Source organism: Haemaphysalis longicornis, unplaced genomic scaffold (assembly GCF_048455015.1).
Source record: "Haemaphysalis longicornis isolate Haplotype H1 unplaced genomic scaffold, Haemaphysalis longicornis Haplotype H1 scaffold_6, whole genome shotgun sequence".
NCBI lineage: Eukaryota > Metazoa > Arthropoda > Arachnida > Ixodida > Ixodidae > Haemaphysalis > Haemaphysalis longicornis.
Window position 1 is genome coordinate 187,098,591 of NW_027526407.1, and position 26,607 is coordinate 187,125,197.

Genomic DNA, 26,607 nt, shown 5'->3' on the forward strand with positions numbered 1-26,607 from the left:
TAAGTGAACCAAACGAAACCGACTGGAAAGCATTTTAAGTTAAAATGGGGTGCAAACCCAGTGGGCAGGAAACAAGACCAGGCAACTCATTCAGTGGAAACGTCCCAAAAAGCACTCAAACATTTTATTCTGGAGAATAACAGACATTGAATATAGGCTTCTTTTACAGCTTTACATACTTTCTGGAAAGAGGCTTTTTTGAAAATGACTTGTACACGTCATTTTTGTCAGTGGCTGCAGAGGCATGGTTCACAAGTAGTGGCCTGATACATTTCAGGCAGATCAGCTGTGCCAGCTCCTCGTGGTGCAGCCTTTCGCTGTGGGGGCAGCTGAGGAGGGCAGAATCAACAATGGCAGGTACAGCCGCTTCCTGAAGTGTCCTCAATGGCTTCTTTAGCTTCGGATCCTCTTTCAGGGCAGTTTCCACGAAGAGGCGCAGGATATCCAATACATAGACATGCTTATCAGAAGGGTACATTAGTCCACCTCTGTCTTGGTTCCGTGTTAATTGCTGGAGTGGCTGATCGCACAGTGGCTTCGTAGTCAGTGAACAGCCGCTGTCGCACATCACATGTTTCTTGATGACGCGGGCAATGTAGCCACCCACGTACACTGTTGCTGAAAGCTGCAGCGTTGGCAAACTTGCAGGCACCCTGGCCACCTTGAGCCGCTTGAGCACATGTGCAGCTTCAAGTGGCAGCTCACCTGAGCTGTTGCAGGCTTCGGTCGCAGTGAGCAAAAGCCCCTTGTTGGGCTCAGGCTGTTCAGTGTGCAGCACATTACTTCCTTTCGACGCTGCAGCAATCCCAGTTTTCAACAGTTTTTCCAACCCAGACATGGCCAAACGAACATCTAACTGGTCATTGCAACCCAGTGATCTTCGCAGAGTGCCGAACATAGATTCTATGGGATCACTGCTGAACGTTCTGGTGATGACAAAAAAAACTTCTCTGTAACAAGTAGGTAACGCACACACGCAGCTGTCGAGTATGTCGTCACGAGTAGAGCTTCGTATGTCTCTGTTGTCAGGAAGCCTTCTGGGGAAGCTGCGTTCTTCTTTAGCTTCTCAATGTACATCGGGAATGTCACATTGAGCCACTCTAGACGATCATCTTCGGGGCTGTCATAATGACGAGCATCAGGAAAACGCTGCTGAATATGTTGTACTTTGCTGCTGGTGTTATGCAGCGTAAACCAGGGAAAAATGTTCTTCATGAACGCAATTGTTGGCCCTGCGAATGCGAAGGAGGGGTGGCTGCCGTGCCCTGCTTGGTCCTTCAGGAATTCCAGCGCTGCGGTGACATCTGGGGAGAAAACCTCCACTGCTCTCTTCACGTTCATTTTTTCCATATTGTTCAGGTAGACATGTTTCCTTGTCAAGCTTCGCACTGGCTTAACAATCCACCCGTTCTGCAAATCGTACAGCTTCTTCACGTAGGTGGAGGACACTTCACCTTTTTGTCCTAGTTCCCGGGCAAGGAACTGGTATCGAATGTTTTTAAGCACGTGACAGTAGTCGAAGCTTAACAAAAGGAGCCTCTCAGGGTCACAAGGGTGCTCTATGCGGTAAGTGAGGAATCCACCACACAGGTGTGTCATAGCACTCACATTGACTTTGTGCTTGTCGCTAACAAAGTGCAATATGGTGAAGCCAGCTTCTTCCACTTTGTTCATTACATGGCGAGTGAGTGTAGACAAGTGTTTCCCATTTAGCCCCTTGGTAAAAAAGCAGGCAACTGGGATCCTGTACGCTGTAGAGAGGCCATTTATAATGAAGCACAGCAAGGAATTTGCACAGACAGACTCAGCCCCTGCCTCATTAGCAACACCCATGTCCACATGACCAACAAAGCAATCTCGCTGCTTATTGTATTGAAACTTAGGCTGTATCCTCATTTCATCAACCATCAGAGAGCAAACCCTCCACTGTGGCACCTTAAGCTTTTCGAGCTCTACTTTCAAGCGAGCTTGATTCAAGTCATTAAAACCAGTCTCAAAAGAACTGCTTCCAATGTAGTTCTGCAGGGTAGTTCTTCATGGCAGCTTGAGAAGCATTTAAGTTCGCACAAGCTCGTACGCTTTTGTAGAAAGGTGTCGAAGTATAATGCAGTGACAAACCACATCTTCAGACCATGCTGGCTTCTTTCGCTTGAAGTTGACGATTTCGTCCCACAAGAAAACTGCTGCGATGTGCTTCTCTTCAGCTTGTTCCCGTATGTACTGCAAGTCACCAAAATGCAGTCAGCATTCATTTTGTTCAGTTCTTCTTTGTAATGATCGACTGTTTGACGAAGCCTGTCGATTTGTTTTTTTTCAAATCTCGCTCCTTCCGTTTCCACTTGGCTCTTTCTCTTGCAAGCAAGCTGGACAGGCCAACACTAACCTGAGTTGCTTTGTCGACGACATCTTTTCGAGGGCAGTGTTGTGGGGGGTCATTTCTGATAGCCAAAATTTCGACAGCTTCTTGATCAACTCCGAATGTGCTTGAAGAACTGCTGTCTTGTATTGGCTCTTCAGCACAGCACGGTTGGTCGATGTCTCGCGTCTCCTCTTGACGGCCATCACCTTCGCAGCGCTTCCTCCGTTTCTGTGATGGCGCATTTTCCTTGTCACTGTGTTGTGGAGACGACCTTTTCCGAATGTTCTCAGAGGCCCTTTTTTTCAAAGGCTGTGGCCTCACGTACGCTGGATATTTGGGAAATACCGTCGGCACAACACCTTTTTTGAGACGGCGCCGCTTACCCTCCGTGAACTCTATCTCTGCAAAATGCCTACTGCACACTCTCGAGTAATTGGAGTTGGTGTTTGGCTCCTAGTCGTCCCTTCGTATGGCCTTTATCCACTGCTGCCGCAGTGCTTCATTGGCGGGAATGTCATGGAATGATATTCCAGAAAGCTTGCTTCTTGAATCCGACCGGCAACACGCTACACAACAGTAGGCCATGAGGACCTGCGCAGAAACAGTCCGAAAAGTAAGAACAATTCATATTAGATGTTTTAACAGATAGTCCGACAACTACGCGCGGTTTTCAACTCGGGTTAAAGTTGGCACATTATATTCACCCTCCCTATTAAATGCATCCTTGATCATACATGACCAAAATATTTACACTTGGAAACACAAAGGGCTATCAGCTTACAGTTGAAATAAAGCGTGCAGGACGTGTTGCTAGTCGACTTCTACTCTTTTCTTCCACATCCCTTCGGCGTCCGCAACGAAAGAACAATGAACTCAACAATGCAGGAACTCAACACTGCACGTGGAGGAGAAGCGACGTGCGAATCCGCAATAGAACTGGTTGCAAGCGCAGCACGCCAGCCCGCTCGGAACGGCTCGTGCGGGAACGGAGATCGGCAGTGGCAGTTGGGCAGCGCCAGCAGCGCGGCGGCAGCCCCGGCAGCCCTACGTGACTAGCGCCGCCACTCGGCGGCCGGTGGCAGTCGGCGAGCGGAGCGCCGACGGTCACTGGCGGGTCACGTCGCAGGAACAGAAATTATAAAGGAGGCTATGCAAACACAAATGAAGCGCACATCAACACGAGGCTGTACACCCGCGAAGTTAGGCGAGGAGAAACCGCTGAGAGTACAAGCTCGCCTTTCGATTTTCTTTTAGTAACTAAAGAAGAAGCTGGAAGGCTCTCAAAGCCATGAAAATAGGGAACAGTGCCAGTAACGACGACATAACGGCGGATCTTTTGAAGGAGGGAGAAGATAACGTACTGTAAAAGCTCGCTGTGCTATTTTTGAAATGCTTGAACACTCAAAAAGTACCCATAGACTGTAAAAACGTCAACTTTATTGCGATTCATAAGAAGGGGGATTCCAAGGGCCCCAAGAATTACAGAGCCAGCCACCTACTCTCAGTTGTTTACAAGCTGTTTACGAAAGTTTTATTTACCCGTTTAGGTGTTAGCCTGAATTCCCAACAATACAGAGAGCCTGCTGGGTTTAGGGAAGGGTACTCAAACATGGATCACATCTAATTCGTGAATCAAGTTATTGAAAAATCCGCAGAGTACACTGCACCCCTTTGCATGGAATTTATAGATTATGAGAAACGTTTGATTCCATACTCACTGAGGTAGTGCTAGAAGCACAAAAAGACCAGGCAATACAGGAAACGTACATAAGACTTGAAGAAGACATATATAAGGAATAGAAGGGCAGGTTAACCCTCCACAAGCAACGTACTAAATCTCCGACCCGAAAGGGAGTAGTACAGGGAGATACTATCTCGCCAAAACATTTCACAGCACACCTGGAGGGGGTATCTAGATAGCTTGACTCGGAAAACATAGCATTAGCGATAAACAGAGATAACTTGGCCATGTGATATTTGCAGACGACATGGTCTTACAGAGGGAGGCTGCAGAACATATGCATACAATTCTTGAAAACTAGGAGCAGAAATCACGGCCGTCGGACTACAAGTAAATATAATAACTCTGAAGGTATGAAGCATAAGGATGTCAAAAAATTGGCCGCGTATCGGCTCCTTTCGTTGCAAATGTCGACAAAAGACGATAGTCTCTATCGACTTTTGCCAAGTAAATGCCCCCCTTCGCTTTCCCGCTCACCTCTCATGTTGTTCCTCTTGCGTCGCGCTCCTCCCAAGGTAAAGACGCCAAAGGTTTGCTTAAATCATTTTAAATTTCCCGCCATCCACTGCTCCAAACCGGGTGGCTCGATGCCAACGCTGCCGTACGGCGAAGACGCGCGTGAATCGAGGCGCCCTACTTCAACGTTTATAGAACCGTGTTTCCCTACTCCACGGGCGTTGCAAGAAGAAAGTGGAACCTATATAGTGGAACTCCCAAACAATGAAAAGTAAGCTACCTCAGTCACTGAAAAGAAAAATCTACAAACAGCGCATACTGCCGATGATGACATTCGGAGCTGAAACTTGGCACCTTGCTATGCATCTAAAAAGCAAACTTAGGTCGGTTTTACGGGACATGAAATGAACAAATATAGGAATAACACTCAGAGCCAGGAAACAAGCTACCTGTATCAGAATACAACCTAGAATAGAAGATACAATTGTTCAAATAAAGAAAAAGAAATGGACTTCAGCTGGCCATGTAGTGAGACGAGCCGAGAACTGGAGGTCAATGAGGTGACAAAGTGAACATGAGATGGGCCTAGAAGGAGGGGAAGGCCATTAGCCCTTCAAGGCGAAAGGTGGACTCGAGCAGTGCAGGAAAGGAGCGCTTCGAGGTGAAAAATAGGCCTTCATCCTGGAGTGGCGCTGAGTAGGCTGCTGATGATGATAAAGTCGTTAGAAGTTTGGCACGGCAGGAATTATGCCACCGTCATTCTGGGTGCCGGAGTGTTCTTTGGGGTTGTTACGCCGGGTGTGGCCTGCCTAGTTTATGCCCCGAAGGAAGCATACAATGCCGAGAAAGAGAGATAAAGCACCACATGCTGCAAATATTTTTTCTCACAACAGGGCTCCACAAATCTCCGCTGCTGAAAGCTTCCGTTATTAATGTTATTAATGGTGGCAGGATATAACAGCGAAGTATGTTGGCCCTGTGCCGTGGGTGCTACTGCACTGCTTTCTGTGAAAGATTTTCCTGGTGTCTTGGTCGCCTCGTCTAGCTTGCACTAGTCCATGAGCACTGTTCAGCAGGAACTTAAAAATTGCGTTACCATCAATGCGAACTTCGCCTACCTTAGGAAGTAGGCAGTGAAACTAGTACATTTCTAGGGTACATACATTGTCGTCAAGAGTTTTCTTAAATATTGTGACGCCACATGCGGCTGCTGTCTTCATTGTCTTTGATGGCAGGACCCCGCCACTTCTTCGTCGTCCTCGTCGTCTACTGTGATGAGCTATGATTGGGCATTGGCCGCAATATCACCTTAGCCATGTCCGGAGAATGTTGTACTGCTCGGCTAGCAATTCTTTGTTCTACCCAAACTGAAATATGCATCCCTTCTAGACCTCACACCAGGCATATCTTATCGACTCGTTAGAGCCCGTTCAAAATCGTGAAGCAAGATTCATTCATTCGTCACAATATGTTACGTCAGCGTACATTTCCTAAATTAAATATCCCTCTTCCTAGCCTTCTTCTGCGTCGCAGCATTGCCCCTCGCGGCCTGTTTCTAAATTTTACCATGGTTCGCTTTGTCACCCGCCTTACACTGTTCCCCCTGCAAGTTACAAGTAGCCCGCCGCTTTTTTCACGCTTATACTTTTGCCACTTCTTTCATTACTCTAAAAGCTCCTTACTGGGATCTCCCTCTCCAAGATCTAGTATCTTTCTTCAATACAATGCAATCTACAGAATAACTAAATGCTCACCTTTCCTAAATTAAATATCCCTCTTCCTAGCCTTCTTCTGCGTCGCAGCATTGCCCCTCGCGGCCTGTTTCTAAATTTTACCATGGTTCGCTTTGTCACCCGCCTTACACTGTTCCCCCTGCAAGTTACAAGTAGCCCGCCGCTTTTTTCACGCTTATACTTTTGCCACTTCTTTCATTACTCTAAAAGCTCCTTACTGGGATCTCCCTCTCCAAGATCTCGTATCTTTCTTCAATACAATGCAATCTACAGAATAACTAAATGCTCACCTTTCAAATTGTTAACTTGTTTGCAACAGATGTATTTCTGACTGAACCCCTTTTGTAATATTCCCTAGCGGGAGCCTTTAGGGAAACAAAACTGAACTGACCTGACCTGAGCAGAACAGAGACACGTACTCGTTAACTCATTTATGAAGGGCGACGTAGATTCCTTCACGGCAGGCAACACCTGTCACTATGATGAGCATGCAGCACACCTGAACCATTTGCTCTACCCCATGAATGCATTCCAGGCGTGTTCGTGTACGTAATACTCAGGCGTTGCGACCATTATAACAGCTGCACCCTCAGAGCTCACATAAATACCAGGTGCCTGAAAGTCTGTCGTTCTACACCGTCATTGGAGCTGCGCTGGCATCGTGGCGATCACTCGTAGCCAATTCTGGTCTACGTAACAAACTACCTAAGCCTATTCATTTAAATTACTATATTGCCATGACAACAGATAAACACTCCAAGATAGCAGGCTTATTCCTGAGAATAAAAGCGTGTATATCATGCACAGCTTATGATACAAAACCTTTAATTAAAAAAAGAGTTGTTGCGTTTTCGCAGCAGCCCCTTTCCACAGGGGCGATGTCCCGTGCAAGCCCAGTGAACTTCCCAAGCGTTGTAGTCCCACACAAGGGCCGAGCGCCAGGCCTGCGAGTCGCTTGTGCTGTGGGCTAGATGGGCCTACGTACGGGATAGCAGAGGAACACGGCTAGCTTTGCTAGAGACGTTGGGCGCCAATGTTTTCTGCATGAGCACATACGGGCCTAAGTGGGATACAGGGTGTTTCCCCAGGCCTGGAAATTACCTATCCAAAATGCTCCAGAGAGGTTCGCGGCATCCACGAGGGAGACGCCGTGACGGGTTCGACTCACCGACATAGGCGACGACAGGCTCCAAAGGGCCAGGACGAACAAGGGGGTTTATTGGCCGAGTGGTACAGCACATAGTAAACGCCAAGACAAGGTTAAGAACTACACTGTGCCGACGCCCGTCCTACGGCCCCGCCCGAACGGGCACGCATGGCCGTGGTTGTAGGAAGGCCGCACGCAAGGTAGGGAGAGGCCTACCCTGCGCGTCCGAGCAAGGCCAAAAGCCGCTCCGGACGAACGACTAGGCGGGGAGGAGACGAGTTAACGTGGGACAAGCAGTGCCCCGGTTATCCGGCTCCGATCTCCTCCATTCTCCATCTCACCTATCTATGGGACAAGAGCAAGAGAGGGCGACGCAGTGGGCGCGCCACGCTTATAAGCCGCGGGGAGAGGAGGCAGGTTCCCGGTTGAGGAGGAGCAAGAGCGGCGACAGCACACGTCGGCGCGTCGGCCCGGCGCTGGCCACCATACCGGCGCGTCGCCGGCACGTCCGCCCGCGAGGTGACGTCACAGCGACGCGCTCGCGCTCGCTGTGACGTCACGCGGGAGGAGGAAAGGGGATCTAGCGGATTCCCACAGTACCTATTTTACCGGTAGGTGCCCAGCCCCATCAAGGCACACGAATGCAAATGGTACGTTCCGCAGCAACGACGGACGCTCAACTCGCAACCGCCTGTGTCAGGACATGCCGCCAGACTCCTTCACCACCGCCAATGCGGCAACGCGGCATGATGGCCGGTGGCCCCGCGAGTTGGACAATGGTCAGGGGTTCCTCTGCAAGGGTAAAGACAGCTTTCCAGGCGTGCATTCCCCTTTCAAAGGTTCGTGCTCGACCAGGGACGCCTGTGCCCATTAAAGAAGCCGGTTAGCGCCGGGCGGCACGCGGATTCGAACCTGGTACCTCCTGCATACGAGGAGAGTGCTGTACCTCTGAGCTATCGCTCCTGAGCCATTCGTGTTCGTGGATGTAGCAAGTATTATCCTTGTCACATATAACGAGTGCTTAGCACACCCTTCTAGTAGTTATTCCTACATATAACACTACCTCCAAATATAGACACCTGGTTTCACTCTCTTGGGGGTCTATTTCGCAAGCTGCGGCAGCAAGGGGGTTCTGTTTATGGTGTAACATGCCGCCTTTCCTTCTTACCTGCCTTCTCCTTTACATGTTCTATCTCGCCACATACACTGTGAGGGAAGGAAAAGCTCGAATGGAAGACTAGTTTTAGAAATAGAGTGTGGCTTGATACACGGGCTACAGTAGGAGTGTGGGTCCAGTGAGAGTTAAGTGGTTTAGGGCAGAGCGCCTGGCTCTCTTTATAATTACTCCATCACAGAATTGTAAACAGGACCTTACTGAAGAAGCCAAAACGGATTAAAAAAACCACATCCGACACCAGCGCAATCGCCGGAAAGGCACTTCTGCCCAGGGTGTCGAACCGGAACCAGAACTGAACCGGAACCGTATTTATCCCCTATTTTGTAACTCAACCCGAACCAGAGCGATTCGATGGAACCGTTCCGAACCGGTTCCGCTGCTTCAAAACTGTGATTTCTAGTTTTTCATTTCGGTACCCTACCTTGCGTCTGAAGGTATTTTTACCACTCCCCACACAGCACCACGAAACATTCTGTATTGTCTGCAGTTCCCAAGGCCCATAGGCTATCTTATTATTTCCCTCAATTTAATGTAAAGTTGTTCATATAAAGACTCAGTTTGCTTTAAGTACTGTCCATCTCACACAATCTTTTCAATTTGAAATAACTTGTAGAACGCATATTCCGAGGCAACATGGAATATTCTTCATTGTTTCCTTAGGCATGGTGTTTAAAATCCTGTAAAATTTTCAGTGTGTGTAAATTGGAACGCCTCCCTGACCGCTTGTGAAGGCCTTCAGGGACACCATCAACAAGAAATCCACATCTTCACTTACTTTAGTTTGAATGGGCAGTTATGCAGAAACAGCACTGGGATACAAACACTCACAGTACTCTAGGTCACCGCCCCTTTTTCTTGTACACTGCCGTTGTGCCCTTTGGTTACGGCTGTGAGAGAACTTGAGAATTGAAAAAAAATTGGGGACTTCTAATTTCCACATTTAACGTCGACGTGATACCATTTTCATGTTATCGTGAATCTGCCCAACCTCAAAAGTAAGGGGTTGATGGATTAAAGTCGATTAATGCGGATTAGTGGGTAAACTCCGGTGGATTAGTGAGATGAGTGAAGAGCTAATTAATCTGAATTGGTGGCACGAGTGTGTTGATTAATTTGGATCAGAGAAATTAGCGTTTCAGTTAAGAAGGATTGCAGGGTCGGAACAAACATAATATCTTAGGGGTACTTGGTGTTTGGAAATTTTGTAGCGTTCTCCTGCTCGACCAATCGGGAGATTTTGTTATTCACAAAATAGCCAGAAAGGTATGTGACGACCACCTGAATGCTATAAAAGGGCTTTCCTTATACGCCTATTGGGCTGTTATGTTGTTTTTAGTCTAAGATTGACACCTCAAACTGAAGTTAATAACTAATTTCCTAATGCACATGCTATATTCATCAAAGGGTTTTCAAAAACATGTTTATATATGAGGTAAGACAGTTGCAAGAAACTAAACTGAAAGAAAACAAACGAGAAACAATCAACTGGTTTGATGCGAAGGACACTGGATAGCGTTCTTCAATATCTTCTCTTTCTTTCTGCCATCGTTCTGCAGCCTTCCACAGGTGTAGCATCTCAACCTCGAACACACCCGCCTCCAAGCTGAGGAAGTGCTGATAGGCCGTGCGCTTAGCCAAAGCGTGGCCAAAACTTTTATAGAAGACTCTTAGAATTCGTGGCGAAACTTTGCAAATGGTCGATTGCATGTTACAACACTGCGAATGATCAATCAGAGACCACCAACGAGACGAGCCTGGATTGTATGGCCGTTAGCTCATACTGGCATCCCCGCCAAACAAGATTACCAACCTCGAGGCTTAAGATTTGACCCTCCTATTTAGCGCTGATGAAGCCGAGCCCGAGCGCATGCATACTGTAGTCACATGCGAGGAAATTACTCCGCACTAGAGGCTGTCCCGTAGAACGTATTTCTGCCAGCACAAATTGCTACCGATAAACCAGGAAATATCATTTCGCGCCCTGGGGGTTAGCACCTTCCCACACCCCATAGTAAGTTCGGGCTTCTCATTTAATAATTAAAACCGCCCGGCCACTAGATTTTCTTCGCTTGCGTTAGCTTCTTTACCTGTATGGTGTTTGTTTTCACGCCGGTCGAGCTGACTTTGGCGTGAGGGGCGTAAGGAGAAACCGCGGAGGCTTTTGATATTCGCCAAGTTTTTGTGTCTACCCGACGAGCACGCCCGCACACGACGCATACAAACGCAAGGTCGCCCCTTATTATCCGAAAGCGATGTAATCTTTCGAAGGTGGATTTCTTTGCGTTCGTTGGAGAAGCCGGCGGAAGGCGACCGTTGACATTTTAACGACCGCGATTACCGCCACAAGAATCCCCGAAGTGGACAGTAGCTGAAGGTTGGTCAAGGGGTCAAACCTTGGGTGAAACATAGGAAGAGGTCACCAGACATTCCGTCTGTGACAGTTGCATTTCTGAAAGTTACTGGGTGAAATTTCAGTTCGTCACACGTCTGAACCTGGTGACTTGGCCTTTGGGATGCGCCATTAGGTAGGCGACCAGTCTTTGTTATCCGCTCCACATGTTGACAAAGGAAAGGAATTTTGGCGGCTGGAGCACAATGATAGGCCGCACGCTATAAGCAGCCCGACAACCGATGGACGGCGAAACGTTTGCTATTGGTTGGTGGGTATTTATTTATGCTATATTTGTGTTTGGCTGAATACCTCCGGGTTTCTGTATGAGAGTTAGAGAGGTGGGTCACGTGGCTATTTTGCAGCCCCCTAGCATTGTTTGTCACGGTTGCTAATCAGTTGCCTAGTGCAGTTTAATCGATGAGCTATCCTCACTCTCAAGTTGCTACTGCCCTTTCGTGGGCAGGGTTTTGGTGGTAAAACCGAAGATTTTGATGTTTTGGGAGGATTGAACAGATTCAGGACGTTAAGTGGGAGAGCAGCGAGCCCCGCTCCCCGCGGGCCTTGCCCGACTTCTTATATGCGACAGGTGTAAATGCGTAGTGTAAATAAAGTGGGTAATAAAGCGGGCCTTGCCCGACTTCTTATATGCGAAACGTGTAAATGCGTAGTGTAAATAAAGTGGGTAATAAAGCGGGCCTTGCCCGACTTCTTATATGCGAAAGGTGTAAATGCGTTTTGTAAATAAAGTGGGTACTAAAGCGGGCCTTGCCCTACTTCTTATATGCGAAAGGTGTAAATCCGTAGTGTAAACAATCCTGCAAGTCGGCGTGGCTTCAACTGGCCACGTGTGAGGCATCTGCGGCTGCGCACAAGAGGACAAGCGGCGACAGGCGACTACAAAAGGGCATGCCGAACCGGGGAGCCGGCACTACAACGAGCGATCCAAGCTAGGAAGCACCGCTGCGGACAGCGCTAATCACTCTCCTACTCTCTTGCAGGTTTGTGAAGCACGGTTTTTTTTTTAATTTATTTATTTAGACAAGCTTGGATCGCTGGTTGTTGTAATGGCGGAGAAGGCACCCTCGTCGATAAAAGAGCTGTTGAAATTTGTTATCGACGCAAATGCGGCTTTAAGAAAAGAAATGCAAGACGAGAACGCTTCCGTCAAAAAAGAACTTGATGACGTAGTACGGGGTATGGAAAACATGAACAAGACTTTTGAAGAACTGCGCAAAACGAAGCAGGAGCTTGATTCACTGAAAAAAGAGCACGCCACACTCAAAATAGAAAAGGAAGAACTTGAGCGATACGTGAGCGACATGCAAACAGAAATGACGCAACTGAAGCAGTTCACTAGGAAGCAAAACATTGAAATAAAGGGCATCCCACAGGAACCTAAGGAATCGCTAGTAGAAATCATCCAGAGAATAGCAGACAAAGTGGAAGCGAAGCTGGAGCCGTCAGACATAGACGTAGTTCACCGCGTGCCCACGAAAGAGCCGACCAAGACTAACATAATTGTTAGGTTTGGGTCACGGTCAGCCAGAGATAAGCTACTGCAGGCCGCAAGGAAGAAAAGGCTAACGACTAGCGATATTGGTTTCTCCGAAACATGTCCAATATATGTGAACGAGCACCTGTGTCCCGAATACAAAGTTCTGCTCGGCATGGCCATCGCCAAAAAGAAAGAAAAGAAATGGAAGTTCGTATGGGTGGCTGAATCTGAGATACTTGCCAGGAAGACAGAAAACTCCAGTGTAGTTCACATTGCTACTCGGGCCGACTTAGCCAAAATAGTGTGAACACTCATTTAGCGTTAAAGGCAAACCGACAACTGCTATGGCGAACATTAGCTGCAGCACTTTAAACCTTCTTCATTGCAATGCTAGAAGCCTTAACAAAAATTTTGATTATTTAGTAACCTTAGTGTCTCGGATCACGTTTCCATGCAACATAATAGCCATAACGGAAACATGGTTGAAAGAAAAAGAATTTATCAATATGCCTAATTATAATTTCCTTTCACTACCTAGAACAGCCGATTCGAGAGGAGGTGGTGTTGCACTTTACTTGACTAATGCAATAACATTTAAGGAACTAAATGACATAACGGAAACAAAAAGTGAATACGAAATGATGTTTGTCGAGCTCGATGCAGAGATTACAATCGGTGTGATCTACAGGCCACCTGGCTCACGAATACAGGTTTTTCTAAAACGGTTTGAAGAAATATTGCAACACTTTGCTACCATGAACACAAAGGTGATAATTTGCGGTGATTTCAACATTAACACAGCAGATTGTTCAAGTACTGATTATCAAAACTTGCTCTACTCATACGGCTTTAAAAACCACATTACACGCCCTACTAGAGTGACTGACGTCTCTTCCTCGATCATCGATCACATTCTGTCTAATTTTTGTCCGGATTCAACTGAAGCGGGTGTTATTGCGGAAAATGTCGCGGACCATTATCCTACCTACATCATTGCCCCAAACAGTCGAATTTCGAGAGTTAAATCTAAAATACATAAATCACAACGATGGGACTATGTAAAAACAAGAACAATAATAGAACAAAGAAGTTTTAACGAAGATATCGATACTGATATTAACTTATTGTATGAACGTTTTTCTAAAACATTACAACAAAGCTGCATCAAAACAGCGAACAGCTCGCGTAGAGCATTGCACTTCTCAACTCCCATTTGTCCTTGGATGACAACTGACTTACTTAAAGTGATTAAAAAGAGAGATCACTGGTTGAGTAAAATGAAACAACACAATGATAATAATTATTATAAAGAACAATATAGAATTCTGCGTAACCTGTCTCTTTCACTGATACGCAAGCAGAAAAAAGATTATTATAGTAAATTAATACTAAAAAATAGCGGCAACTCAAAAGAAATCTGGGGCATCATAAACTCTGTTATAAAGCCTTCACACAAGCTTAGCACACTTCCTGATTTGAGCGTTTTAAACTGCGACCATGCTACCCTTGCTACGCAGTTCAATGATTTCTTTGTTAATATAAGCAACCAGATAACTAATACCTTCAGCGATGAACAAACCGCCATGTTACCTCCGCCGATTATTAACAGCTTCGCTTTCAGAGAGATAACCGCCTCAGAAATAATCGATGTGAGTAGAAATATGCAATCAAACAAGGCAATGGGTCATGACGAAATATCGATTAACATATTAAAACAAAACATTGACATTTTGTGCTACCCACTGGAAAAAATATTTAATAAATCTTTTTTGACTGGAGCGTACCCCGAGCAGCTAAAAATTGGGAGAGTAGTGCCCCTATATAAAGGAGGTGATCGAAACTTAATTGAAAACTACCGTCCTATAACAATTTTATCGTGTATTAATATGCTGTTTGAGAAGCTAATAGCAAAGCGGGTAATGGAATTCATTGAAAAATACAATATCTTAACAACGAAACAACACGGCTTCCGAAAAAATTACTCATCCACAACAGCAGTTAGGGAAGTTACAGAAGTAATTAACCAAGCCCTAAATAATAATCGTGTTACAATAGGCATATTTCTTGATATTAGAAAGGCTTTCGATTCCGTTGACCACAACCTTCTTTTGCAAAAACTCGACCGTTATGGGTTTCGAGGGCCAGCATTATACTTTTTTCGCAGCTACATGACGAACCGGAAACAGTTCGTGCAGATAGCTGACAGCAAATCTGACTTAAAAGCTGTCAAAGCTGGTGTACCCCAGGGGTCTGTACTCGGTCCCATATTATTTTCTCTGTTTATCAATGACTTTCCAAATTCGCTAAGACACGCCGAAACCACTATCTACGCCGATGATACAGCTTTACTCATCTCTGATCGCAATTTAAAAGAAGCCGAAACTTTAGCCAACCTAGAATTACGTAATATATTGAAGTGGTTTACCAGTAATAAGTTAGCTCTCAACATTACAAAAACAAATTTTATAGTCTTCTGCTCTAATCGAAAAAACGTAACAGTAGATTGCAAATTATTCTTGGGAAATACCGCACTTAGAAAGGTTGAGCAACATAAATATTTAGGAGTAATAATTGACAAGTCGCTAAACTGGGCACCCCATATAGAAGCACTTAGCAAAAAGTTGTCGTTTGGTTGCTACACATTAATTCAAGCACGGAAACACTTTGACAGTAAAACACTACGATTATTGTACCATAGTATTTTCCACTCTCACCTTACGTACTGTATAGAATCTTGGGGATTCACATATGCGTCATATAGTGACATTATTGCGAAACTCCAAAAGAGAGCGATTAGAATATTGACGTACGCACCTACCACTGCACCATCACCCCCGATCTTTTCAAAACTTAAAATCATGCCATTTATTGTAGCAAGAGACTTCAAGACAACATTACTGGCCCAAAAAATGCTAAACACACCTAACCGGTCATTCAATTTCATACAACCCAAATTAGATACCAGACACGCCCACCAATGCAACTTAAATTTACCAAAAATACACAATGTATATGGTCGCCGTACCATTTCCTTCTTGGGAGCCAAACTATTAAATAATATACCAGTCGAATTAAAACGAAACAGACATAGTACTCCTTCGTTAAAAAAATACTTCATGTCTGAGCTTTATGCTTCACCGTGTTAAATTTGCCCAATATATTTTTCTCGTGCACATTGTATTTTATCTTTGTAATATTGTGTTGGATTGTGTTTTTTGTGTATATTATGTTATGGATCCATTACTAGCCATGTCGGCTATGGATCCAGATGACTTCTCACCTATTTTTTGTATCTGATTTTCTTCATGAAATAAAGATTTTCTGATTCTGATTCTGAAAGTGGGCAATAAAGCCGGCCTTGCCCGACTTCTTATATGCGAAAGGTGTAAATACGTAGTGTAAATAAACTGGGTAATAAAGCGGGCATTGCCCCACTTCTTATATGCGACAGGTGTAAATGCGTAGTGTAAATAAAGTGGGTAATAAAGCGGGCCTTGTCCGACTTCTTATATGCGAAAGGTGTAAATGCGTAGTGTAAATAAAGTGTACATATTGTACATTTTGAGTTTGCTTGGAGTAGACCATCGTCGGCTATTGGCCGTCGGCCAACGAGCCAGCTAGTCGTGGTTCATCGCATCATCGCTTCAATAATCGACATATGCCGACCGATTCACTTTGAAGTTAATCTCCCCACCACACTTCACCTCTTTAACGGGACACAATTCTCTCTAGTTCGTCACTTCTGTGGAGAGCCTGGGAAATTCATGCACATAGTAGGTTGCTGCAACAGGTCTACCTTACATGCACCTACATCTACGTTTCCATAAAAATTTAGGAGAGAGCCTTGGCCAGCTCCATCATGGAAGACCAGCTGCTCTTGATGGAAACGCCTGTGGACTCGGCCCCTTGAATAGGAGTGCCTCTCTGAAACTTTTCCTTGATTTTAATTACCATTCATTTTCTCTCTCTCTACGAGTGATCATTACTGTTGCTTCTGACTTCACTAAGCTGTTGTCTTTCCTTGAGCCAAATCGCTGTCACCTGTCACTGAAGTGCCATTATCAAGTTCCCATCTCCAGTGGTTCCCTATCCAATGCCATCCTCTACACGCCGTCCCTTGAGTCATTATATCCGTTCTCTATTTCTAATGGCTCTGTTAGCAGATAAAATTGCCGACGGAAATCGCTCTAAACGCCACCTGCCACACTTGACATTCGGAGGTTGACACCAACGCCGAACTGTTTTCGACTAGTAAAGACGTGCCTTTGTAAAGATATTAAACAAATTTATTTACAATGCAAAATGTTTTGCGTCTTTGGGCGAAAATAAGGGTGCTTGTGCTCTTGACCGCATAGACATTTGATGGATCCAAAACGAGACAGCAGTTGCGCGTGCTCTCCTGACCGCTTGCCAGTAAACTTGCTCCCCGCCTGGTTGCTGCCTGCCTGCCTGCCTGCCAGGCGGAAGATTCATGCGAGGATGCCTAATTTGGGGACGAGGGGCGGACAGTCACGAGCCGCCCGGTGTAGAGGGGGGGGGGGGGGCGCGGAGACGCGCATATACCGCACCACGGCGTCACTCGAGGGTACCAGAAAGCGATGGTGGACGGATGGCGCAATAGGCCGCCTGCTGAGAAGCCCCCCTTGCCAGAAGATTCTAGCGCGGATGCAAGGAGGGAGGAGGCGTTGGAGGCTCCGAGGTCCTACCCACTGGTTAGGAGGCTACATGTTTGCCTTCCAGAAGACTGTCGCAAGGATAAATTCTTTGGAGACGATGTGCAGCCAATCATTGGTCGGCGAAGGGAGGGGATAACAGTGTGGCACAGCGGCGGCTCAGTACAGCCATGAGATAGAACGCCGCCCTTAAGCGCCCCCTTCGCTGGTTTGCCGTGGCCCCTCAGCGTCGACCTCATTTTAATCAAGAGAACGAAGACGCTACTGCAGATCGAGCGAGCAGGAAAGCGGATATTGAAAGTATAACAAAGGTGTGAGGGTGAGAGCGGAATTGTGAGACCTCGCGAGACGTGTTCCACGTTTCTCAGACAGAGCATCTATGCGCCGTCGCCGAGCAGATTACAGTTCGCTCCGCACTAATATCTCGCGTTAGCGACTATCGTGATCGTCCGCCATTTTTTTTTGTTTCCTCGAGCAAACAACTGTGGAGTCTAAAAGCGCAGTGTTATGAGCCAAGAACAAAATTAAATTACGTTACAAAAATTACCAACACTAAATTATTAAAAATAAACTTGAGGCCATAAAGAGTAGTGCGTTTACATTCATACAAATACGCAGCCCCAAGTGTACCAGCGAACCTTTTATTTCGCTTCAGTTAGTGTTGTAGTCGTTTACCTACCATACAAAACATTTTGCAGTACGTTGCATAGTAAAGGAACTTTTTACCATATTCGATAAACGCTTTCACTCTTTTCTACGCATCTGGAAGCACTGCAAAGGCTCTAGCTATTGCCAGCACAAAGCAGCAGTGCCGCATTTGCTCGTCACTGCGGATACGTCTTCAATTTCTGCATCGTTTTGCTGCTTTCTTTTCAAAGTGGCTATCAAATGCGTTCTTTGCTGATGTTTAATGAAAGCCGGCACATAGCCGCTACCCCACTGTCAAGACGTCATTCCAGCGGTAGGAGAACGTCAAGGCCAGGAAGGAGAGAAAAATTATTTAAGCAAGTTTTCAAATTATCTGATGGGGGAAGGGCAGTTTTTTAATGCTGAGGCATTTTGCGACTCCCTAATGTAAGTACCGGATGTGTTTGTGGACTTCTTTCTGCAAGCATTTAAATTTAGAAAAAAAACTTGAAGAAAGGGTTGCAGGCTCGCTTCCATTTTGCGGAGACAACACGTTTGCACAAAGAAACCAACATTATGACTTCGTTTTTATAGCGCCATGACAGAGATACAAAAACCGAGCGCAACAAATTACCAGAAAAAATGCCTGCTTTTCTTTTTCTCCGAGACCGTTTGAACCCATTGAACTGGTTCGAACCGGAAATGAATGGTGTTCCGGAACCAAACGGGAACCTAACCGAAAAGCCTTGAACCCAATCCCGAACCGAACAGCAAAAAATTACGCTTCGACAACTTGCTTCTCCTTTCTGAACCAACCTGTGGTAAGTTAGCCTCCTAAATAACTGTTGCGGAGCCGGAGCACCTTTATATGGGAAAAGTAAGATTCCCACCGTTGGATATGAACGGCAGCTACCGTGAGCAGGTCTTGGAAACTATTACCATATTTTACAGGTAATTTCAGAGACTATGAACCATACTTCTGTTGTACTCGTAGCAGTTTTAACACAATTATCAAGTGATTTCATTGTAGGTAAGAAGTGCTATTATAAAAATAGAAACAAAAATTTCTTTACTGCAGTTGGCTGAGTGTGTCGAAGACGCCGTTACAAACGAGGTAAGCCTTGAGAAGAACTTTCCATTAAGGAAAAGAATAAAAAATCAAACCCCCTATTTTGAGACAAACATTGTTAAACCCGTATCTGTTTAAACCGTGGCGGAATGCCGCATTCAAAATAACAAGTGCTTCATAACCAGAGAGACCAAGCTACGATACCGACCACGGGTAGCGTTTTCTTTATGAAGCACTTTTTGTGCCGTCGCTTATCAATATCACTGTTTTGTGTAACAATTGTGTAAGCTTGGCTTCACTGCAGTGCATTTTGGCGCAATATTGAACATCAGGAGTAATGCAGAAAAAGCTTCGTTTAAAAATTATCAGCAAAGTCTCGATACCAGCTTCGGGTTGTGTCATGTCATAAGTTTTTCGACGTATAAAACAGGTTTCTGCTCCACAAGAGCCGCATTACCATAGCGTTTCGAAGCGAACATAACACAGAAAAAAGTGGCATCGTTTCGAAGTTGTGAAGTTAGGATTATCAGGATTATTGCGCGCTTGGGATAGTTGAATCTTGAATATTCTAAACGGCCAACGGTATATTTCGGTCGAAGTTGGTTAAGCATATAGCACACAATAGTAAGTCCCTTCCTCGTGTAAATGCTGTTGCTGAGAGAGCTGTAAATTTGGCCAAGCTTGCTTCTGATTTAGCATGGTAAAGCAAGTCTCCCGCCGTGATAACCAATATTGTTCTAAGTTTGACAACGCTAAGCAAAGCCTAAGTGCGCTTATTTGTGTCCCATTTTTCTACGATGGTGGGATCGGTAGATTCCGTCGCTGCCCCTCATTTTTAGCACAGCATATCGCCGCAGGATGACGTACTGGTTACTCTTTGTATACGAATTTGACTCGGACTGTAGCAGCGTAGAAAGTGTATATGCAAAACAATAGGCGTAACGCGTGCACGAATTTCAGTGCGGCACGTCCAGCGACTGCCACAAAACCTTGGAAGACAATTCCCTACAGGAAGAGCCGAACGATTCTTTAAATATTCAGGTTTTTTCATAATAGTGAGGACTTGTCTTTTCCTTATTCCAAAGTAGCCTTTACTTGCGCCACATTATCACCAGCAAAAATCGGGGACCAATACTCTGGGAACAGTTGAAGGCCGATGAGCGGACATATTCCCAGGCATTCCGAGTTTTTTTCGCAGCAGACACCACCTAGTAAGATTCTCTTCTCTAGGATGCCACTAATGTGTACTTTGTTATAAACTTTTTATCGCCCATTACCGAATCACCTAGCTTATACAACAGGTTTCTGCTTCTTATAAGCAGTTAACTTGTCGGTCTTATCTCGTTTTCCTATTATGTGCTCGTTTGAAAAAGGTCCCTGACTATGCACTTCTGAATCTTTCGTACGAGAACCTATTCTCCGGGTCTGTATAATGAGTCAGGTGTTTGCTTTGCTGTGTTTGAAAAACATTCCTTAGAGGCATGCCTCTTAGGCATTTTTGAACGTAATGCAGCATGAGTATTTGGTGCCGTTCCTGACCTTGTTCAGTGGCTCTGAGTTCAGACAAATGTATCAAAATAAATACATAAATGGAACAGCCAACAGGAAAAGAAAGTTTTCTCCTGGAGTAGCTGCCTTACCAGAACTCTACACAGCGGGCGATTGATCAATGTCCAGTTACGAGGGTACGTTGGCATAAAGCACACAATAGGGGCCGAATTCTCTAAACCGACGGGGCGTCGCTTTGAAGCCACAGGGTAGCGGAATGCAAATGCATGTGTTCTGGGGTCGGGGCCATCGCTTTGAGGAGCTGTGCAGGGAGTGTGAGCCTGAGAAAATCACTGCGGCAAGCGCGAAGCGACATAGCTGAGCACTGTGGCAAGGGCGCGAAGTGACGTCCACTGCCCCCCGTCATTTCACTTGTCGCTTCGCGCCCTTGCCACAGTGTTCAGCTATTTCGCTTCGCGCTTGCCACAGTGCTTTTCTCAGGCTCACACTCCCTGCACAGCTCCTCAAAGCGACGGCACCGACCCCAGAACACATGCATTTGCATTCCGCTACGCTGTGGCTTCAAAGCAACGCCCCGTCGGTTTAGAGAATCCGGCACCAGGCTTCGACTGCCAAAAAACATTCTACGATGGCCATTTTGCAGTCGGAATGCAGTGAGCCGAGTTATGAGAATACTCGACGATATTATAGTATTGTGGTCTACTTAGTGTTTGAAAGGTCGGGATGTCTCATACAACCCTATTGGTTTGCTTCCTACAGAGTTCTATTTTTTACACTAAATTAAGGCTACCTCTGGAATTCGCAAAACGCGCTCCTGACTTCAAGGTAGGTGTCTGGCGAGCACTATGCTGAAAACATCGCACTTTTCTCTTTCGGTTATTTCTCAATAAAGGTTTGTGGTAACCTAGCAATAAACAAACCAACCCAGCAAGAAACCGCCCTACGAACGTGCATTTCTGCAGCAGTGCGGGGCCAGATAGCGGATTATCCAGACCTGCGGTACAGATCGGAGCGACATTTGCAGAAATGGCCGTGATTGCACGAACGATTAACGGCGGTTTATAAATGTAGCTCTAACCAGTGCAGGCTCTACTGGTTTGAATGGGAGTCTTAGCGCAAAGAAGACGAGGACCGTGGCAGACGAGACAAGCGCTTCTAACAACGGAGTTTATTTCGGAAAAGGACGAATATAACCTTGAGAGGCACACACTGAAGAAAAACAGTAAGAAAGGAAAGAGATACACTACGGATATCCCGCAGGGCGCAAAGACCAGGAAAACGTTTTCAGACGTGCACTTTCCTTATAATAGATAGAAAGCGATGGCACACTCACGCACATGGGCCCATTTCTTTTTATAAGAACTGCCTCAGCAACCTCACGTTAGCCACATCTCTGCTCCTTTCTACTACTTTTGTTTCGTCCAGGTGGTCATACCGTTTTCGCACTGAGTTCCGCAAAACATTAAGAATGTTGCTTACATGTACAACGTAGCGCTTCGCTTTTCAGCGCCATTAAAACTTGCCACGCTGTGCTGAAGAATAGCGCCAGAAATGACGCGTCCAATATCCAAAAAGAAGCATACCACTCTTTTCATCAAGTGTGCGATAGGTATTGTGTAATAAATTCCTTTCGTTTGTGGTAAAGTGTATATCAGCCAAACCGGCTGATGCATCAATGGCCGCCCAAGAGAACATGCCCTATCAATAAAAGTGGAACTGGTTCACACTTGCCGCAACATTGTGAGTATTGCGATTGTAATTGTAAATCCACCTAGACAAAAAATAATCGCAAGAACCAGAGATGTGACTGGACGTGAAGTTGCTGACACTGATGATGATGATGGTTGGTGTTTAATAGCGCAATGCCAACAAGGCAAACAGCACCAAGAACGAGTTATTTAGTGAGTGATGTTAGTAAATACTAAAACGTGTTAGTAAAAGTAACAGTAAATCGAAACGAAAGACAATCCAGATGACTGGTGTTATTGGCGAAATGATGATGCGTGACAACACAAGAGCTGCAGAAAATTCATCTCTGCAAAAAACATGAACACAGGTTGTGCAGGAAAGAGTGGTTTGTCGGCTAAAAAGTATGATGGGTGCAATGGGCTGTGTCGTCTGTAGAGTTCCGGGAAATGTCTGTGTCGTGCTGTGTCACGTGCCTTGTATGTGATTAGTATTTGGACTGCGGATAGGCCCTTTCCTCATCTGCTACACATGGGTATCGAAGATGCAGTTTGCAGATGTGAGTGCATTACATGTGTGTGGCCTATCCGTATCCAAGCGAAGGCCACTTCAGTAGGTCTGTTGTGTCAGTCAGTTGCGTATCGTCTAAGGTGAGGTTTTATTACGTGTAGTTTGTTCTGTTTGTTGAGTCCAGTGTGATTGCCATGTGTTACGAAGGAGTTTTCTTATAATGTGTCTTGAGGTCGGTGTAAGGTAGTGCTGGTATGTCGATTCTATTCATGACAGCAGTCACAGCATCAATTTGACCGGCGACCTTATTTGCGGGTATTCCGCAGCGCTTTGGTATCCAGCACATTGTTATCTCACGATTTGAGACGTAGGCTGTCATTAAAACTTTTAAAATAGGATTGATCACATGGTACTTGGAAGGCTTTTTAGAAGACAGTGCCTGTAAAACACTTAGGGAATCGGTTCACATTATAGATTTGGGAATTTTGTGTTTCATGATGTGCTTTGAAACGAGAAAGTTGACATACTTTTCTGACGTGTCAATAGCGTTATTAAAATTTATTTTTTACTAACGCTAATATTTGTAAGTGCGCTGCACAAGAGACCCTAGAAGCAGTTTTGGACATATCGCTGAAAACTTCGGCGCACCTGTACTTATCCTGGAGGATAGGAAGGGCTGCAAAATCGCACTCTGGGCTATCCACTTTTTTATACTTCCCTGAATGACACGTCGCGCGATTTAGGACGAAGATGGTATGGTGGAATATAATTATTGATGGGTGACTTGTGTGTGTCTGAAAGGGAAAGCTGGAGTTCAGAAGCCCTTTCTCACACTCTAAGAGAGAAAGGTGAAGAAATAGATGGCCTGTATAAAAAAGTTTTTTTGTGATGTGTCATTATGATGGGAACAGAAGGGCAGTTGGTGAGACAGTTTTAAATGCATGCAAATCAACGTACTCCCGCTGATGCTCTAGGCACCATTTGTTACACTCTGCGTATATACTCTCGACAGGGCTTGTGCGGAAAGCGCCACATGACAGGCGAAGCCCGAGAGGCAGCACCGGGTCTAGCTAAGGATGCCGTAATGCGAAAGCGGTGTCATAGGCTTTCTCGATGTCTAAGAGCAGCGTAAGGCAAAATTGTTTATGCGCGAAAGCATCCTTGATATATATTCAACAGCCACAAGTCGGTCGTTCGTGGATCGCCCAGTCCTGAATCCTGTTTCGCAGCACTCGGGAAGACCATTGTACTCAATGAAACACACAAGCCTGCGGTTTAGAATCTTCTCAAGGAGCTTGCACAAGCTATGGGACGGTAACGTCAGTAGGACGACGGGTCCTTCATTGTACTCAATGAAACACACAAGCCTGCGGTTTAGAATCTTCTCAAGGAGCTTGCACAAGCTATGGGACGGTAACGTCAGTAGGACGACGGGTCCTTTCCTTCCTTCAAGAAAAGCACTTGCATAGCCCCCTAAAAGAGCATGGAATGTGCCCCGAAAGCCACATTTTGTCGTAAAGGTGAAGGAGTGTTCAGCGAATGTCTCCGTGTAAGTGCTGTAGCATTGTATATGCGGTGTTGTCTGGGCCTCGAGAGGGAACCTTACACGTGCTCAGAGCAGCCCTCAGCTCAGGAAGTTATACGAAGTTGTTGATCTGCCTTTGTCATGTAAAGGCTTCTTTCGGCCGACAATTTGTGCTTTATAAAAGTGTTTGTATAGTGCGCTGAACTATACACGTGTTAAAAGTGTTGTCCAAGTGCAAGTGTGTCAGCCTGGTCTTTGAGTGTGTCCCCTGTTGTGCTGACCACAGGCAGGCTGCGTGTTTGTTGTCCCTTGAGTTTTCGTATTGGTGTCCATACTTTTCGTACGTCTGTATAGGAGTTTATTGATGTTATGAGTGAGCGACAAATATCTCGTTTTGCCTCTGGGCGCACCAATTTTCCAAACGCCTTTTCCTCTTTGAACAACAGGGGGCTACCCGACGTGGGCTACCGACGACGGATACCTCCCGCCTTGTTCTGGGCCTTTCGCGCTCACCTACACTCCTAATACCACCACGCCGTGCCCTGGTTGCGCAGGGCACCAGTGGTGTGCGGAGTGGACTTTTCGGCGGCGTCAATGGTGTGTGCCGGGAGGAGTTGGGTAGCTTCTTCCACGTGTAGGTGTCTTATGGTTACGTAGTATAGCCTAGATGCATCTGTAATTGTGTTCCAGTTTGCTCTTGCTTCAATGAATCTGTTCTTGTACAATGGACTCTTGGGCCTTTAACTATATATGTTAGTGAGGTGCGGAAGCGGTCACTTCCATATGGGTCGGTGCTCACGCCCCACTGGAGACATGGAAAGAGAACGGCGGAGCCAGTAGCCAGGTCAAAATATGAGTACGTGTTGTGTTTTAAATCATGTTATGTAGGCTGTTTTTGTTGAAAAGGCATCATCCAGTGTATGTTAGAAACCTCTCTATCACGCGCATCCGGGAGAGAAGAGCCGCAGAGAGAATTGTGCGCATTCAGGTCGCGTATGAGGATATATGGTTCGGGCAGCTCGTCAACCAGCGCCTCGAAGACAGAGCTTGAAAGTTCAGAATAAAGAGGAATGTAAATGCAACAAACCGTTAACACCAATTTAAATATTGTGCGGATCGCAACAACCTGGAGGAAAATGTTCAAAATGATAGGGTAGCATGCCAAGAATTTCCATGCGATTTTTGCCACACCACCCGAAGAGTGTGTGGAGCCATCCTTGACCTGTCTAAATACCTCATAACTATTCAGGAAGTTTGTGTGATTAGACCTTCAATCTGTTTCTTGGACACACATTACACTTGGCTGATTGGCATGCAGGATCTTGCACACATCGTCAAGATTATTGAGAAGGCCTCTGCAGTTCTATTGCGCAATATTTCCTCTTCCAATTATTAAGTGTTAGGAGCTACTGGAGTGTGACTATTTACGTAAGGGCTTTCTGGGGCTTTGACTCCTGCAAGAGTTTTTTTATTTCTCTTGGGGTTTGGATGAGGGTAACCGCTCCTTCCCCTGTGAAGCAGCTAGTAAGGGGCCTACATCAATCTCGTCATCAGATGTCAAGGGCTTTCCCGGCGGACCGGACAACCTGGTCATCGCACCGTTTCCGGTGCCCTTCGTTCGAGTCGTTACCCCTCAGGGCATGAGGAGAGTCCCCGTGTGGGACAGGGGGTGCGGCGGGGGTGGGTACTGCCGCGGGTTCATCCGTCTATATCTCGTCCGCGCCCTCGGAAGTGCTTTGTGCCGGTAGGGAGGAAACAGTGGATGCAGCGGCATCCCCAACAGACGTGGTGGCCACGCAGCCGCTGTTGGCTCAGCAAGAGGTGTAGTGTGGGACGGGCCGCAAGAGGCAACCCGAGATGGGGCGGCGGCGGGACCAGTTACGATTTGCGGTGCTGGGTCCCCGCCGAAACCAGACGCCGCTCCACCTCCCGCTGAGCTGTGTCGGTGTACTTCCCCAGGGGGAATGAGGAGAACCTATTTCGCGCTTCTGTGAAGGTGATGTGTTCGGTGGCTATGGCCTGAATTATTTTATTTTCTTGTAATTTTTCACAAGTCCAGGAGTACGCCGCATGCGGTCCCCAGCAGTAACCATAAGTGAGAGTTATGGAGTTGCAGTTCTCGGTGGGGTGATTCTTTGCGGCGCATTTGGCACAGGTTGTTTTGCCGCGGCAAGAGTTTTTATCGTGACCGAACCGCTAGCATTTAAAGCAGCCGCGCGGGTTTCGTATGTAAAGTCATACTGTACATCTCATGAAGCCCGCATTGACCGACTAGGGGAGTTTCGAGCATTGAAATATCAAGATCAACTGTTTTGTACGTATTTCAGTGTCATTTCGACGAATGGTTTTTCTTCGCACTGCCGTCACGCCCTGGTCTCGAAGGCCCTGGTCTCGAGGGCCCTGGAGCAGATCGGCCTCTGTTCCGTTCACTACGTCGGGATCGGAGATCACGCCCTGGGAGCTGTTCAGCCTGCGCTGGGGTGGGATCTTTATGTCTGTATCTACCAT

At 46.1% G+C, this 26,607-nt stretch overlaps 1 pseudogene; it reads right to left on the reverse strand.

Moving 5' to 3' along the window:
• Positions 1-163: 163 nt before the first annotated feature.
• Positions 164-26,607, reverse strand: LOC144143401 (uncharacterized; annotated as a pseudogene).